The following is an 18,525-nucleotide window of genomic DNA, read 5'->3' on the forward strand; positions in this document are numbered from 1 at the left end:
TCAACTCCATTCTGCACATTACTGGTTAGATTTCCCAAGGTCTGTTTTACTGCCCTCAGTGCTGACTTCATTTCTCATATTGTAATTTCAGCCTCCTTATCTCACCCAGCTTCCTTTTCACCTGGGTTTATTGTCTTTACATTCCATGGCGTTGTCTTTTCATCTCATTGCGTTCTTTCAGTTCAGCTTTTTGGCTTTCTGCTCCTGTTTCAGAGAGGCCATATCTTCTTAGATCCTACTGAAAATAATAAAAATATTTCATACCATTTTCTCTTTTTTTTGATAGTAAATCATTTTCAAAGGTGTGTTCATCTTCTTGATCTCTGGGATATTGTTCCCTTTCCCCTGAGGTTTCATACTTTTTTCATAGGCCCTCTATTTAGTTTGGTGTTTACTAATCCTTAGATTAGACAAGTTCCCTCTGCATTCAGTGTTTGCCAACACACAGATTTTGTGGCTCTGCTGTAGAGAAATAAGATCTCACTCTCTTGCTTGATTCTTTGACACTTTGAACTGAGGGAGTTGGTGGAAATTTAGAAGCCCGGCACACACTGCTGTTGGATATCTTAGAGTCTTTTTTCTTGCTTATGTAGCTTCAATATGAGGGCTACATCCACTAGGATGCAGAGCATGATTCTAGACCCTGACAACTTCCTGCTCGTTGCTTTCAGTTCACAGATGCAATAGAAAATGTGAGTGGGGTGGGGTTAGTGGGAGAGGATGCGGTGGAGAACAGGTGATTGGTGTTTTACTCTGGTACCTTAGAAATAAGCACTTGTACAATAGAACTTACTGTTCAGCACTGACCTGGGCCTTTGAGACAGGGCAGACAGGGGAAGGACCAGAGGCCATCTCACTTTCTTTGCCATGTGTGGGTTTCCCTGCTTCAGGAGAACACCTGTAGCTTGGCCACTCACTGTTTCTCTGAATCCACCTTCTGCTGTCTTGGAGTTGGTGAAAATGTTTCTCCACATTTTGGCAATTTGTATTTATGCTAATTTTGAATTTCATTCTTTAAAACATGTAGTGGGGAATGTATGTATATTTACTGGGAAATTGAGAGAGGTTGAGTCATGGACTGCTAGCCAGGTGTCATTTTAAACTGGAAGTTCTTCACACTGACATTTTTTTGTTTGACAGTTTACTCCCAGACACTGAGCTTTGTCTGGATGTGCATTAGTGGCACCATCAGCATCTGATCATTTCTTGACACCTCATTCACCCACTTATCCATTGCCAGGTCTTTTTGCCATGGGTCTTGTGTCCATGGTCTTCTTTCCATCCCCACCACTTCCACCGCGTCTCAGGCCTTCACTGTTTGCCATGGTGTCATGTGGTTGCTGGCTGCCTGGACTGGCAATCACCAGCCTCGCCTCCTTTTCCATGCTTCGTATTACTGTTAAACACACGCTTTTTACTGCCGTGGGACAGTATCATGGGTTCCTAAAACTGCTCAGTGGCTCCTCTTTGTGATTCTAATAAATTCCAGGTTAACATAGACATTCTAGGTACCTCATGACCTGTACCCAACCTACGTTACCAGTCCTAACACCTTTACTCTATTCCTGTACCCTTTGCTCTTACTCAACTGGCTTATCCTCCATTTACAAGCGTGTTCTACATTTCCCTGCCACCACCCTTTTACTTACATCATTCCTTCTACTGTGCTGGGATCTGCCTCTCTTTTATTTCTCTTTGCAGTAATCTTAATCATCTTCTAGAACCCCATTAAATGCAATCTTTTCCGTGAGGCCTGAATGCAATATCTTCTTTCTCTGAGCTCTGAAACTGGATCATCTATTGAATACATTCTGCTTTGTGTTGGAGTTTGTGTGTGTGTGTGTGTACTACTTGCTACCTCCCCTTCTAGATTGTAAGTTTTTTGAAGTCCCCCATCACATTTTACATTGGTTAAGCTATTCTATTTTGCTAAGCCCTAATTTCCTGATTAAACTGAGTGCAATAGTAGTGCTTAACTTCTAAGTTTGCAGCATTGTTAAATGGAATAAAGCATCTAGAGTGCTGAGCAGAGAGCTTGACATACAACAGGTCCTCAACATTTATTGGTGGAACAAATAAATGAATGAGTCTTCTCGTTTTCTCTCGAATCCTATATTATTGCAAATGCAAAATGTTTTCCTATCCTAAACTTTGCTAAATTTGCAGGGCCCTCAGTACTAGTTGCATTCCACATTTTTCTTGAGCATTGCCAGAAAGTTTAGGGGCAAGAAGGGAATGATCAAATGTAACTACCATTAGTGAAAACCACAGGCACTGAACAGCTGGATAATGTGAACAGACAAGTTCAGCTGAATCTCCAGAAATGCATCAATCATAGGATGATGGCAGCTTTTGGGGAGAGTTAAGAGATGCTTGAAAAGGAGCCAGAGTGTGGAAGAAAAAAGATGTTTAGAGTTGGGTTTTCAAAACCAAAGTCTTCATCATGGCCAACAAACTATGGGAAGGTGGCAAATGTGTGTAAAAAGACCTTTTCATTTTCTTGAGTTCTTTAGAAAATTGGATAGTTTTGTTTGGTTTATTTATTTATTTATTTTTGAGCAGCTTAATAATAGAAATTGCCTCAGGGATGGCGTCTGCCATTGCTTTTCAAATGCAATACTGTTCTCCCTCTGGGGATTGTGCTGCAGAGGCTCCTAGAGTGAATATTGCAAAAGCCACTAATAATACTCCTTCTCAGGTAACATTTTCTGGTATAAAATATCTTGGCTTAATATAGTCTAAATACATTGAAGTGTAATGTGGCCAACACGATAACTTTCTGAAATACAATACTATTGTCCTTACTTCTGTCTTGGTTTCTGTGGTGTCAGAGGCCCAAAATGAATCAAGATGACAAATCCTTAGCGAAGGCAATGTAGAAGCCACCATGGTACTGTACAGGAATTATAGTCTCTTATTTTTCCCGGGAGAGAAAGCATGGAGTAATGTAAAGAACACTGGATGAGTGTCAGGATTCAGCTTCAGGAGGGGAAAGCCAATAGACTTGGGCCCAGCACTTAACCACTGTGCGCCTTATCTCTTAATTGGAAGGAATTGGGCTACAGGGTCTTAAGGGTCCTTCTAAATAAGAACTTTTCAATTCTAAGGTTTCTTCTGTCTGGAGAGGAGCATATCATGATGGATTGGTCTCTGGAATCAACAGGCTTGGTTTTGAACTAAGTGATCTTCGACCAGTTGCTTACCCACCCGTGGCCTCATTTTTCTTATATAAAAGATGGGGATAGTGATATTACTTGTATCAGTTTGGATATGCAGCTGCTGTTCATTTGTTGATTCAGCTGCTCAACAGGAACCCACGCTCTTTTTGATGACTTCACCATCTTTAATTTCATCTTCATGTTTGTTGCCTCATCTTATAAAAAGGCATCAGCCTCTCCAGGTATTAAGTCTTCATTCCCATCAGAAAGCAAGGGGTGGGAGTGGGAGGTGATAGCAGGATTTTTTTTTAAGTATATGCATGGGGAAAGGGTCTATGTTCTAGGGCTGCTTCTTCCTTTTCTCTGAAAAGGAACAACTTTTCCCAAACTCCCACATGACTTCCCATTGTATTTTATTGGCCAGAACAGGACCACAAGACTCCTCACCTGTGGGAAGTTGGAAAAGTCTTTTTCAGCTTCTGTGATAGTGGTTAAGGGAGAAGGGGTTGGAAGTCCTTTGAAGTCAGCCAACAAACAGGTTTGCCAGTCCGCCCCAGGTGACGTCAGAATGTCATGAGGTACGTGTAGTGGTTAATGCTGGTTGAGTGCTTAACTTCCGGGTCACGGCCTGACCCAGAGCCAGCACTGGATAACTGTTAGTTACCCTTCTCTAACAGTCTATTCTTCCCTTTGCACCTGATTCAACCTCACTGCAGTAATTTTCAACTTTATCATATGAGAATCCAGAATCCTTGCTATTTGGCACTAGAAGCCGCTTGACTTCTTTCTCTTCTAGTAACGCACTGCTTTCCTGTGCACTGCTCATGATAGCTTTAGTGTCTTGTCCAGGAGTGTGCATATCTTAAACTCACAAAAGGAAAGCTGGGTCACACAGCAAGGGAGGCTGAGATTGTCCTGTACAAGGTGTTTTGCCTGAACAAAGCCACGGGCAATTCCTTATGCATGGGGTACCATGCTTTTCACAATGACCCTGTTCTATTCTGACCTTAGCAGTCTGGACCAGAGGATGGTGCCTGACTCAAAAGGCAGCCAGTGAGAGGCTGCAGTGAGATTTCTGTCCAATAAGAGAGGTCCATAGAGAGTAGTAATTAATGGAACTAATCAGTCTCTCTGTCTTAGTGTCACTAAGTGTCATTCAAATATGCCAGATTTTAGAGATGTGCATAAGCTAAGAGGCACATAGAGAGGAGACAAGCAAGTAGATGGCACAAGAAACAGAAGCTGTGAGAAGGCAGAAGCCATGAGATGGATGCATTTGTTGAAGAGGCCTTAGCATCTGAACAGAGAATGGCTGACTTGCCATTATGGGAGCAACAGCACATGCTGTTAAGGGACAAGATCAGATCTCTGGAGCTGCTGCTTTGCCTAGGGTGTTGCTATGGCCATCCTGTATCCTGGAGCATGCCCCAGTTCTCCCCTGGCTGGGCTGCCATCTTTCTTGCTCCTCCAGGGCCCCTCTATGAACCCCTTATTCTGAGGGAATGTGCAAAGATCTCTGATCTTGGTAACTATGGAGCCCCATTTACAAAGGAATTCAAATAATTTAGGCACAACTGAGTTGTCCTGTTACTAATTAGAGTAAGAGAGGGTGGCTGATGTGCAGACTTCTTCCACCTGGCTGCTCCATGAGGGGCAGAAACCTCATGGTGGGAGAAACCTACTCAGGAAAGATGAGCTGTGATTCTATTCTGTGCAGGCCCAGGGCCCACTAGCTGGGCACCAGGGCCCTGGCCCCTCGTTTGCTGGCCAGAGAGTCTCTTCAGAGGGGAATTCAGGGGAGGCTGCCTTGCCACCAGACAATGGCTCCGTTTACATAATCCTCACTAGGCTGTGGCTGGTGTAATTCAGTTATTTGATTGATTTTATATTGTGTGATGCTGGAAGAAGTGAGGAAACAACAGGTTTTTGGCTGTACCCTCTGGCCTGTTCTGATCTGTCTTGTTGGCTTCAAGGATTTCACGAAGTTTTGTGCTGCTGCCAACTGTCTCCTTGGGTGTTGTTCACAGGCAGCATCCTGCTTCCCATGTGCATATGTCCACAGAATCCGTAGGAAGTGGGACCTAACCCTTAAGTTGCCGGCTCGTGGGTGGGGCATGCGGGCAGCAGAGGTTTGCGTGGAGTCTTCAGTGGCCCCACATGTTGCAGATTTTCTCAAATGTTTAGTGCTCAAGCTCCATCTTGTCCCTTTTTCCCCAGGAGAAATGGCTGTGTATTGGTTTGATTGGAATGATCTCCCTATGTCTGGCAGCTCTAACACAAGTTAACACAGCTTTAAAAACCAGTTTTCTTGATGTCTTGACACAGCAGATTTCCTAGTATGGAATTGTTAAGCCACATTTCAACTTCATTTCCAGGCATGTGTCTTCCTGTTTGTTTGTTTGTTTTTTGAGACGGAGTCTTGCTCTATCTCCATGGAGGCTGGAGTGCAGTGGTGCCATTTCGGCTCACTGCAACCTCCGTCTCCCGGGTTCAAGTGATTCTCCTGCCTCAGCCTCCCAAGTAGCTGGGACTACCAGATTATCGGCACGCGCCACCGTGCCTGGCTAATTTTTGTAGTTTCAGTAGAGACGAGGTTTCACCATGTTGGCCAGAATGGTCTTGATATCTTGATCTCATGATCCGCTCACCTCAGCCTCCCAAAGTGTTGGGATTACAGGCGTGAGCCACAGTGCCCGGCCCTGTTTGTTAACTTGAAGGTTCTGCCATTTCTTATAGAGCCTCCATCTCTGGCATTTATTGTTGATACGTTGTTTCTTTTACTTTTTGTATGTTTATTTACTTTTTATCCAAGTGAGACTCATGTTGACACATTTTGTTTTTCTCTTTTCTTTCAGCTTTAACCAAACTTGAGTAAGAACTCCCTGACTTGGAAACACTCAAGTTTCCCACACGTGACTGGATGGCCCTGGCCACACTGGGAACGGAATGGGGGCCTCCCATTGGAACTCGGGGTGGAGGGGGAAGCTCGACCAGCTATTGTGGCCCCCACTTCCATTGACAAAGTAAGTGTTGCAGACATGGGTGGGTGGGATACAGGGTGTGGGGGCTGGTTAGTGCCTGGCATCTGGAATTAAAACCTAAACACATTTCCCTTTAGAAACAATATTATTCACGAGGGCCAAAAGCCCACTAACCCCCCCAAGAGCTGAACGCTACGGTGTAAGTTCTATTAGTGATTTTTAATTCTGGCTGTGCATTAAAATCACCTGGATGTGCTTTAAAACCCTGCATGTGTTCCTCCAGCAGAGGTTCTGATTAAACTAATCTAAGCAAGAACCCAGGCATACGTACTTTTTAAGTTTCTCTTGGCCATGCGCGGCGGTTCATGTCTGTAATCCTAGCGCTTTGGGAGGCCGAGGCAGGCGGATGGCCTGAGGTCAGGAGTTCGAGACCGGCCTGGGCAACATGGTGAAACCCTGTCTCTACTAAAAATACAAAAATTAGCTCAGCACAGTGGCATGCACCTGTAGTCCCAGCTGCTTGGGAGGCTGAGGCAGGAGAATTGCTTCAACCCATGAGGCAGAGATTGCAGTGAGCCGTTATCATGCCACTACACTCCAGCCTGGGTGACAGAGTGAGACTCTGTCTGGAAAAAAACAAAGAAACAAAAAACAAAACCAGTTTCCCTGGAAATCCTAATGTGCAGGCAGGGTTGAGAGCCCTGAGATTTTATATCTGGGTCAGGACTAGGCTGAGGCCAGAGAGGTGCCTAGGTACAAAGTGTCAGGAGGTGCTCGCTCTTGGATCCCTGCAAGTTGGCCCATTTTGCAGGTCGCATTAGGAACTTCGTCAGCATGGGAGTCAGTGTCTTGGATGGAGATGGGTTTTAGTTTTAAACTTACCTATTGTAAAAAAAGTCTTTAGGGCACAACCCATTTATAATTTGGTGATTTCTCCCTTCCTTTCTTCCTGCTTCTTTTACTGTCATACTCTTTTAACTCCTCTCATTCCAAACCTCTCTGCCTTGATTTTACTCTCTCCTCATTTCTGGCACTTTCTTCTCCCCCTGCCTCCTCCTCCTCCTTTTCCTCCATCTTCTTTTCCTTCTCTGTTCTCTTTCCTCTGAGGGCGGCTCTTCCCTTTCTCTCTTCTTGTGTACTTTGGCCATTTTTGTTAGCCACATTCCCTTCTCATTATTCCAGGCCCGTTCATGTGTCCTGGATCACTTTCTGTTTTTCTCCCTCCCCCAGTCCCTCCACTCCAGCACGCCCACCATTGCCCCACCATTGGCCAAGTGGCTCCAGTCTAGGACAATTCTCCCAAGGCTCCTCCCAAGCCCACACTGGCTGCATCAGCCTCCAGCAGTTGTTCATGGACCTTGCTTGGCCCTTGGTGACACCAGATGGATTTTTAATGTTGGGAGTGTGGGTGAGGGGGTAGTTCAGGAGGAGGAAATAAAAATTGGTGAGGATAGAGAGATTAAACTGTCACTCTTTTTCCCCCTGAAACTACTTTGAGGAGTAAAGAGAAATGCCTGTAAAAGTTTTAGACCTTGATTCATGGCAGAATTGGGAGGCAGGTTCCCATCGTGCCACCCATCCCTGGCAGTAAAGCTACCCAGGCTAATCTTTTGACTGTTTGTACCCTCTGGGTTTCCTTGAAAGATAAACAATTCTATCATCCTTTCCCTCAGCCAGCCCCCTCCAGCACTATTGGCACTTCTGCAGTTAGAAATAAGCTGCTTTGCATCACAAATGGGCCAGATCTTCAGAGCTGGGCCAGCAGCTCCTTTTTCTTGTGTGGGAAAGATCAGAGTAAGGAAAAAAGCCCAGGCCCAGAAACATCAAGCTGGAACCGTTGAAAGGTTTTCTTCCTGCCAGACTTTGTCCAGACAGGCGGATAATGCAACATCCTTGGGAATTTGTCCTGGAATGGTCTGAGTCTTGTGGGAGAGGAATGAGGTGCTTGTCCAGGACTGTGCTCTTTTATCCACAGCTGATTGCTGTCACTTTGGTGCCTTGGCCTGTCCTCATGCACCCGGTTCCCTCCTGTATCCCAGGAATGCAGGACAGGGTGAACACACAGTGCTAGGGGAGGCCCAGCTGTAGGCCTCTCTGCTCACTCAAGGAGCACAGCCTGGGTGTGTCCACGCATGTGGGACTGGTCTTTGGGACCAACCACTTAGATCATCCAATTTTAGGGTGGCATTAACAGGGTGTCTGGAAAGAGGCTGAGATTGCCCACAACATGCCTGTGAGAGTGAGGGCAGAGGAGGTGGGGCCAGGATGGCATTCACTGCACCAATCTCCTGCTGCACGAGTGTGATAGAGAAAAATGAACGGACAGCCTGTTGGGCTTTGAGCAGGCTGGCCAAGAGGGAATGGACATATTTTAGCTGAAGGGTACGCTGTCTTTCCCTGTAGACAGGGCAAGAGAATAGAGAAGCAATGTTAGGTGGCAATTGTAATAATAATTACATGGTACATGATACATGTCTTCAACTCATTTTCATATGCACCTTGCTGGAGCCTGCAGATAAATACCACACAGCAAAGTACTCTTATCTCTTATCCTCATATCACAAGAATTCAGAGTGTCATGTGACTTGTCTAAAATTTATATTGCTAGTAAATTGCAGAGCTGAGTCCTGTCTTGGCCCATACCTTGAAGTGTCCTGCTTAAGTGTCATGATATCGCACACTCTGGAGGTTCAGCCAGCTGCTTTGGTGAAACCCACATTGGATGTCATCAATGGAGTCATACAAATGGGTAAAATAAATAGGCAACTTAGTGAATTTGAATTCAGTGTGGGTTGGGATGGTCATTGCAGGAGGGTACTAGAGGGGCAGAAGTGGGAGTGGCAGGTGTTCTTCTCAGTGGCATTTGCCAGGTATAGATTAGGGCCACAATGTGTCCACTGTGGTCAGTTGGCAATCCTCAGGAATGGGGTCCAGCTAGGATGGGAAGAGCTGCCATGGTCTAGGGGAGGAAGCCTGAATTTTCAAAGGCTAGGGCTAGGGTTTCAATGAGAAACTGAAAAGATGATGGGAAACCAAGGCCCACATGAGAAGACGGTGAAAAATCTAAGCCCTCCTCATGGGGCAGAGTGTGAACATTAGGATCAGATGCTTTTGTGACATCTAGGGGCTGAGTCTGTCTTATTTCCGAGTAGACCCTCTTCTCTAGTAGCTATGACAGATTGTACTTTCCAAAGATGGCTGCAGTAATATCTCCCATCTCACATGCTTATTCTACACTGTAACTTTAACACTCCTCTCATGGAGAGGTGGAATCTATGTTCCTTCCCTTTGCATCTTGACATGTTTGTGACTGTGGAAGAAGTCATCCTATATGTCTTCTAAGACTGGGTCAAAAATGGTACCATGGTTTCTACCTTACTCACTGGAATGTTCATGCCAAAGCCCTGAGATGCCATGTATGCAGCTCGACTTCTCTGAGATTGCCATGCTGGGAGGAAGCCCAACTAGTCCATATGGAACAGCCACATGGAGAAGCCCTGAGACTGCATGAAGAGAGATATCTGGCCAGTCCCCAGTTTGTCAGCTTCCCCACTGTTTCAGCTCCCACCACCAACTGACTTCAACTGCATGACAGACCCCCAAGCCACAGCCACCCAGTAGCTTCCCAAATTCCTGATCCAAACAAAATATGAAAGATAATAAAATGATTGCTGTGGTTTGAAGCCACTATCACTAGGCTGGTAGTTACCAAGATTTGTTATTCATCAATAACTGGAACCATGCAGAACCCAGTTCTTATGGCCCACTTGGTGCTGGGATCACTGGGAACAGGTATGAACACCTGGGCTGCATTGGGATGAATAAACCCAAGGTCAGACCCTAGTGCTTGCTTATGTTTGGAGAAAGCCCCATCCAGCAGGGCATCTTGTGAGTATGTAAAAATTCAAGAAGGTCCAGTTGGCTAACATTGAGAAGGTTCCAAATGAGAGTGCAAGGTATCCCAACAGGAGGTGGAATGTATTAGTACTCAGATATCCAGGCTCATTCAGCCCATGCATCAGGCTGGTATGCAGGGACAGAGACCAGGTGTGACAGTGATTCTCATGAGGTGTGGTTAAGTATTAAGTGAGGCGAATCTGAGCACGCAGCCTAGTTCTAGCACATAGAAGCTTCTCAACAAATACTGAGCTATTCTGATTATATTATTTTAGACTTTTTCTTCTTCAAGAGGTTGTTGTTGCCATTATTGTTACTATTTGGCCTACCAGTGTAGGCAGAGCCATGGTTCTAGAGAGTCGACATTAATAAACCATAAACAAAGACCACAGTGTTCCTATTCAAAGCCAAGACTCATAACTCTAACAATTCAGAATTCACAGCTTCCAAATGATACCGTGGTAGTTCATTCCATTCCTCACTGAGGTGGGAAAGCAGATGTTCTTAATGTCTCCAATTTCCAGATGAAGAAACTCCAATTTCCAGATAAAGCCCAGAAAATCCACTGATGTCTGAAAAGCTTACAACTAAGAAGCAGCTGAATCAGAACTTAAATTCAGAGCCTCCAATTCCAAATTAGGTCCTGTTTTCTCTATGCACTCCTCTGTGTTGATGCATAAGACCTAAGTTCCTCAACTCCCTCTTGGCCAGAGACCAGAGCAGGGCTTAGCCCACTCATAGCCGCAGGCCAGGTGGTCCCCACCATGCTGAGTGGAGGTGGGAGAGGTTGGGCGCCTGGCAGCTGACAGTGCTTCCTCACGCCTCACAACTGCTAAGACAAAAGGAAGGCACTCTGGGTGGGGACAGTAGCTGCTGCCAACCCAGAAGTAGTTCAGTGGTATAAGGGAAGTGGCCTCCTGCCATCAGGGCCTTGGATGGCACCGTGCTGTCCAAGTCCAAGCCATTTCACAAAATGGCCAAGTTTGAGAAAGAGCAGGTTTCTGTGAATGTAAAAGTGGATCCAGATGAACATTCTCTTCCAAAGTCTTCGTGGAGCTTCCCCAGTGGGAATTCGGTGTCTTCTCCCTGTGTCACTGCAGACACGTTTCCCTAAGTTTAGTCTTGTCACACGATAGTGCCTGCTTTTAAAGTTGCCCATATGTGAACCGCACGCTCACTCTCTCCTTCCTCATGGTGTTAAAATGTGGGCGTGTGAAACACTCCTCCCCAGTTGAAATCCTTGTCGTGTTAGAACTATGTGTCCATTCTGTCCCTCGAGGGAAATGGAGGTCTCTGGATTTTGGCTAAAGCCCCAAAGCAGAATGCGGTGGGCAGTAAGTGTCTGCATATTATAAAGAAAGCAGCCCCTCCAGAGGGAGGCCAAACAGGCCCTTTGCCCTTCACCCTGCCCACTATCCCGTGAAGTCCACATTAGCAGGAGACACAGACTCATAGCAAGGGGAATCACTGACTGGTGAGCTGAGGGCTTTTGGGGACGGGGCTGTGGCATTTGCCCTCCCCTTCCTATGTTGCCCCCTTCAGGCAGGTGAAGGAGGGCCGAGGAGAACCCTCATCAGAACTGCCCTCGGGTGTGGCCCCTGCCGTGCCCTCTTCCTGGGAGAGAGGCCCTCTCTGGAATTCTTCAGCACACTCCTCCCCATGAAGCAGGAGCCAGAGCCTGTGGGATTAAGGGGACGTGTCCTCCTGGAGACCATGCCTCCGCCTCCCCATCATGTTCCAAGTGTCCAGGCCTTCAGAATGTGTCTCTTTCCAGGGCCTGCTCTAATCTGCTTTGGGTCCTTCCCCCAAGGTGGACTGTGCTCAGCTCTGGGCAGCAGTTTGGGAAGGATGTGGGTGGATCTTGGATGCACAGTCTGGGTGGCTCACTGCCCTTATGGTGTGGAAAGGAGTTGGGAGTGGGAAGAAAAGCAGAGCAGCTTGTCGGCCAGTGACAGGGTCTGAGGATGGGAGGAAAAGCTCAGATTCAAATTCCAAGAAGACCGAACATTCTAAATGCAAACTGACCTTTTAGGCCATTGAGGAGCTATATTTGTCAAGGTGGGAAGCTAGAACTTATTTTATTTAATAGTAATTTTGACTTGACTTGTAACTTTGAAACATTTCAATATTTGGCATTTTGGTCTCCATTTGGCTCTTGCCTTCATTGGCTTTTGCAATGTAAGGGGGACCTGCATGAAGGAAAGCTGCCCTCTGCTCCCTGGCTGGCTGAACATGATGTACGGAAGAGCAGGGGTTCACCCACTGCCTTGGGAGAGGTTTGCATGCACCCCTGAGAGTTTGCAGGTGGATGCAAATCTCAAGCCTGGAGCTTGCCTGGCACACTCTGAACTCAGGGCTAGCTGGCGTGTGAGCTTCCTATGTGTGAGGTCCAGTGGTCCAGTCTTTAACTGAACTCTCGTCCTGGGAAGTGAGGGTTGCCATTGTGTGGCACTGAAAAGCCCCTTATGGAAGGTGCTTGGTATTTCTTGGCCACGGCCAGAGATGGGGATGTGTCTTCTCAGCACTCACTATCTAGAGGATGCAATCAAATGGATGCCTGGGTGTCTCAGGGGACCCTGAGTGAGAGGGCTTCCTGTGAGGGCAAGGCATGTGGAACGGTCTTCCCCTTCTTCTTCCTAATCACCATTCCTCCTTCCCACTTCTGAGCAAGCAGAATCAGCCTTCAGTTTCAGGAAGAAGGAAGCTTCAACATGAAGTGGGAGAGAAGTATTCTCTTGGAGGAGACTTGTTAATACCTGAAAGGCTCTTAACTACCAAAGGAGACCTAGTCTTATTAGTGGAAGCAGCCCAGAAAGCTATGGAGTGAAGCCAAGACATTGGAGGGGCCTGGGGCTGAGAGTTGGGGAGGTGAAATCTCACAGAGCTTGGGATGGGGGAAGGATAAACTTGTTTCCTTTTGTTCCCTAACAAGTTCATTAACCTGGTTATACTGTCAAAGATTCTGTGCTCACAAATAACCTAACACCAAACTTGTTATGTTCTTCCTTGGCCTTAATTCAGAGTAGAACATCTTTTTGCAAGAAAAATGAATATTGATTTGATAACTGGTCCTTAGGTAGGAATTACTTATCTCCTCTTAGTCTCTTCTGTAGGACGAGAATGATAGTACCTACCCAGGGAGTTAGGAAGATCACAGTGAGTGAGGAAGTTCATGTGGACAGATGCTCAGCAAGTCTCCATTTTCTCCCCCTGTCTCTTCCAAGCAATAAATGTGTTAATATGGTTCATGATGAGAAATGTGAAACTCACAGGAGTGAGGCTCGTAACACCATTTCCCAGCCCCTCTGGCGTGGATCCTTTGTTGGTGGCTGCTGCTTGCCCTGTGCTCTTGGGTCTTGGTCTGGAGGGTGAGCCCTGCCCTTTCTTATGTGTCTCCAGTGAAGCCTTCTGCTCATGCTGAAAACAGCAAAGGTGGCTGGCTCAGCCTATCCCTTCACTCTCAATGTTTGGACAATTAATATGTCATTTCCTAATCAGTGTATATTGATGCGTTATTTATTCTAGCATGATGATTGTGGCCAAAGATCACCTCTGGCACTGGCTCTCTATTGTTTTGTACATATTATTTCTCAGCACAGGCTTGAGAACAATGGGCTCATTGATTCCACCTGACTCTTGGGAAGGATGGATTTTGCCAGAATAAGGCTCTCTGAATGCCAGCCTGGAAGTTCATGAATCCCCTTTTAGGAGTAAGTTGAGCCTTTGCGGTTGGGAGTGGTGAGGAAGGGAATGTGCCTCTATTTTCCTTGCTATTTATTGCTCTGCATTAAAAAAAACATCTCTTTGCTTCTCTGACCAGAAAGATGGTGTTTCATTGAGGTAGAGCCCATAGTAATTAGGCCAGCAATCAGCTTGTCCACACCAAAGTGCATCACTTGCATTCTCTGTGCACACTGTCTCTGCCTGCTCCACTCCGCCACATCCCTCCTCTGCCTCCCTGTTTACGCGTTTGGTTCAGAATGAAGAAACAATGAAGGTGTTTAGGGATCCTAGCCTCACGGGGTAGCAATTGGTACAGAGAGGCTGTGACACAGAGTGACCTGGAATTCCAAGTGGAAGATTGAGGTATGAGGACAGCTGAGATTGTGCTGTGGTCCTTTCTTAGCTGTATTCTTGTCCTGTGAGGGTCCAGTGGTCCAGTCTTTAATTTAACTGTTGTCCTGGGATGTGAAGGTTACTATTGGGTGGCGTTGAAAGGCCCCTTATAGAGGGTCTTTGATATTTCTTGGCCACTGCCAGACTTGAAACGTTAGCTTTGGGGATGTGTCTCCTTAGCAGTCACTACCGAGGGGATACAATCAACCCAGTGCTCTCTTTTGGTGGCCAGATGGCAACAAAACTGGTGTATCAGATATGTAATCCTCCTCTCCCTCAGCTCAGAAGGGCTGGAGGAAATCCACTCTCGGGGAGTTAAGGCTGCTCTGATATTATAAGGGTGTATGTTGGCCAAGGCTCAGAGTGAGTCCTCTGGGAACCAAAAGTCCTGAATGATGGTATTGTTGCACTTGATTGCCTCTGAGGAGTGGTCTGAAAGAAAAGAAGAGATAAAGTAGAAATGTTAAATGTTTCCACCAAAAGCTATTAGGAGAGAATTTCCTGACTCAGTACTTGTTGGCATTTTTTGAGGTTTTTTACAGACAACATAAGGTTACTCTTTTTTATGTGTGTGGTTTATTTTGTTGTTTAGTTTTTCTTTCAGCTTATTGGTTTTCATTGATGAGAGTGTTGTGCAATCCAGGGGCCCAGGCGTTGCCAGGAAAAGAGGGGAGCCATTCGGTGACCACTCATGCTCGGTGCCAGCAGAAGCCTGAGTGTGGCCTTGCTACCCTGGCTTCTGCTGAAGTTTGACCCACCCTCATCTAAACACATCGGAGCTGTTCTCTTGGCAGCCTCCAGTCTTGGGAGTGTTTTCCTTCCCACTCCTGTGGAGCACTGGCTTATTAACCTACCCACCATGTGACCCCAACTTCTGCGGAGGGGTGAATTGTGTCTTCCTCAAATCCATATGTTGAAGTCCTACCCCTAGTACCTCAGAATGTGATGTATTTGGAGAGAGGATCTTTACAGAGGCGATCAAGTTAAAATGAGGTCGCTAGGGTGGGCTCTAATCCAATATGACTGGTGTTCTTATGAAAAGGGGAAATTTGAGGACAAACCCACACACAGGGAGAACACCATGAGGAAGACAAAAGCAGAGGTTGGGGAGATGCTTCTATGTGCTAAGGAAAGTCAAAGATTGCACACATCTTCGAACATTAAATATGACACTTTGGCATTTGAGAAAACAGCAAAAGCAGGAAGGCCACTATCACCTTCCCTTAGCCCTTTTCTCCAGAAGTAGGTCATAAAATCTAGAAAGAATTTTCTGACCTTCCCCTGCAGCAGGTCATAAGACTTTATGGGAGAGCTGCCCTCCCTATAGCTGGAGGAAAGAAACATCCTTATCTCTGAGGACAGGGACACAGAAGAATCTGAACAAACAGGCCTTGCTAAATTTCCCCCCCATTTATTACTATTAGGTCACACCTCCTTTGTCCAATCATACTTCTCCACAATTATCCACTTCTTCACCAAGCTTAGGATAACATTACAGATGTTTCCCTCTTTTTTTGGGTCTTCATTTCCAAAGGTTATGCTGTGTAAAACTTATATTAAATAAATTTGCCATGCTTTTCTCCTGTTAATCTGTCTTTTGTTATAGGGGCCACCACAGTCATGAACCCAAGAGGGGAAGAAAAGATATTTCTTGTCCCCTAAAGACTTCTAGGCTCCAGGACAGTGAGATAATGAATTCCTGTTTTTTTTACCCACCCTGTCTATGATGCTTAATCACAGCAGTCCTACCAAACTGATACTATACTAGTTAAATAACTTGGAATTCTCAAGTTGACTTTGTCTTCCTCTTTATGGTTTTTCCTCTCCCCTTCCCCTCGCCTTCCACTCTACCATATTGGATTAGGTCATGCTATGGAGCCAGATTGGTCAACTCAAAGCTCTGCCATTTACTAGTTGTGTGTCCATAAGCAATTTGTGCCTTTGTTTCTCCATCTATAAAATGGGAATAATAAGAGTAACACCTTCTTCTTAGAATAAAGGTAATAATTGATGTAAGTCACCTAAAACAGTGCCTGCCTTGAATGGCAGAAGTTCCCAATCACTGTGCACAATCCAAGTATGTAGATGTCAAGTTTACTGAGTGCCTACTCTGGACAAATCCAGTGGTGTCAGTACTGAAGGAATAGATTCCAGATTAATAGAAGACATTGTTTCTGTTTAGCTCTTTCGCTCCTGGGATTTATGATGTAATTGGAGACATGAGACACTTAGAGGAAACAGTTCACAATGCAAGGCATGATGTGATCACAGGATCGCAAGATCAGCGTGCTGGCTCTGGAAAGCGTTTCTGACCTTAACAGCACCTGAGAACCACTGAGGGTGCTTTGAAAATAGACCACTGCCTGGGCCCTTTCCCTAGACCAGTTAAACAGAATTTCTGAAACTTGAATTAATTGGTGAACCCCTCTGTGCCTCCATTTCCTCATCTGCAAAATTAGGTCAATACTTTACCTCAAATCTATTGCTGTGAAAATAAAATGAGTGAATGCAAATAAATGCTTGTAACAGTGCCTGCCACACAATAAACACTCAATAAATGTGAGCTCTCATTGGTGAATAAATATTCAAACATGAATACCTAGTAGACTCTGCTGAAGCTTTTCAGAATGTTGATGCCTATTCACTTGGAAAACTCTAAGAACGACTTTCTCTGCTGTCCTTGTCGTGTGAAGGCTGTGGCAGTTTTAGAGTGCTTGAAACTAGCGCTCCTTGTTGGGCAGCATAGGAGGACTAGGTCCTTCAGTTGTTTACTTAAGTTGGTGCACACAGTTTAGAGACATTTTAAAGGAATATTGCAGTCAACAGCTCCACAAATAATGCTGCAGAAACACAAAGATGAGCTGGCTGGGCCAGTGGAGGAAAGGCAAATGGGTTCTCTGGTAGATTCAGGAGGAAAAGTGATCCCAGAGCATGAAGGTTTAGGATATTAAAGATAACGGGCCTTTGCTAAGTGCTAGGCCTTCTCCAATGGGCTATACGTGCATGATTTTATTTAATTCTTACACCAAATGGATGGTGGCTATTATCCATTCCCACATTACAGATGAGGGATGAAGGCCCAGAGGGGTTAAGTAACTTGCCTGAAGGTGGTAGAGAAATGATTTAAATCCAGGCTGTCTCCAGATCTGCTCTCTTAACCACAGCATCACAGCCTCTGGACCCACATGGAAGACCCTGTGGCTGAATCTGCAGGTGGGTCACCTCAGATTCATCCTTCATCCTTTCCTCTTTAACTATTTTTCTTCTGTTTTGATCACCTCCTCTTGAAGAGTGAGGGATTCCCATCCTAGGGATGCAGGCATGGCTGAATGAAACATGATACCTGACACTGGACAGATGGTATGAACGGTGGTTTATTGGGGCATATGTCTGCTCAAAGCCCCGGGAGAAGGACACCTCATGCCGTGCAAGGCCACATGGCTGCTGCGCTTGGAAACGGAGGGAACAAGCAGAGAGAGGCAAGCTTTGTAGTATCAGGAGAGTGGTGTGCCCCCTGGTTTGTGAGGGAGAATGTGTTTACCTTGTTTGAATAATTCCTTGGTCTGGCAGGGAACTGAAGCCCGCTGCTCAGGGGTAAGCAGGAACTGTGTCTGGCTGCTGCTTTTTTTTTTTTTTTTTTTTTTTTTGAGATGGAGTCTTGCTCTTATCACCCAGGCTGGAGTGCAATGGCACGATCTCAGCTCACTGCAACCTCTGCCTCCCGGGTTCAAGCGATTCTCCTGCCTCAGCCTCCCAAGTAGCTGGGATTACAGGTGCCCACCAGTACGCCTGGCTAATTTTTGTATTTTTGGTAGAGATAGGGTTTTGCCATGTTGGCTAGGCTGGTCTCGAACTCCTGACCTTGTGATCTGCCTGCCTCAGCCTCCCAAAGTGCTGGATTACAGGTGTGAGCCACCGCGCCTGGTCTCTGTCTCTCTCTTTTTTTTTTTTTAGAGATGATGTCACCCAGGCTGGAGTGCAGTGGTACAATCATAGCTCATAGCTCACTGCAGCCTTGAACTCCTGGGCTCAAGTGATCCTACCATCTCAGCCTCCTGAGTAGCTGGGACTACAGGTGCAAGCCGCTGTGCCCAGCCCTATTTGACCTCTGATAAAGAGTGTTGTTTGGCTAGAAAACCTTATCCTCAGAAGCAGAGTGAGGAGGGGAACTTGCATCTAGGCCATTTGGGGCCTGCCATACTTTGCCAGATGTCAAGACAGCACGTAATATTGGGTGTTGACTTTAGGTCTTATATCACACCTTCTTCTTTTGTCTTCATCCTTTCCCCCACTTCCTGTGCTTTCCTTTTGTCTCCTCTCATTCTTAGGCAACGGGTTTAAGGTCAAAGACACAGGCCTGGGCTCAGATTCTT

The 18,525-nt window shown here is 45.9% G+C and overlaps 1 long non-coding RNA gene across 3 annotated transcripts in view; it reads left to right on the top strand.

Moving 5' to 3' along the window:
- LOC117980266 (uncharacterized) overlaps positions 1-18,525 on the top strand; it is a 208,409-nt gene that overhangs the window by 161,208 nt on the left and 28,676 nt on the right. For all 3 annotated transcript variants that reach the window (XR_004671513.3, XR_008625365.2, XR_004671512.3), the window contains one exon: positions 6,014-6,181. This is a non-coding gene — a long non-coding RNA (uncharacterized LOC117980266). The remainder of the gene's footprint in view (positions 1-6,013; positions 6,182-18,525) is intronic.

Source organism: Pan paniscus, chromosome 4 (genome assembly GCF_029289425.2).
Source record: "Pan paniscus chromosome 4, NHGRI_mPanPan1-v2.0_pri, whole genome shotgun sequence".
Taxonomy (NCBI): domain Eukaryota; kingdom Metazoa; phylum Chordata; class Mammalia; order Primates; family Hominidae; genus Pan; species Pan paniscus.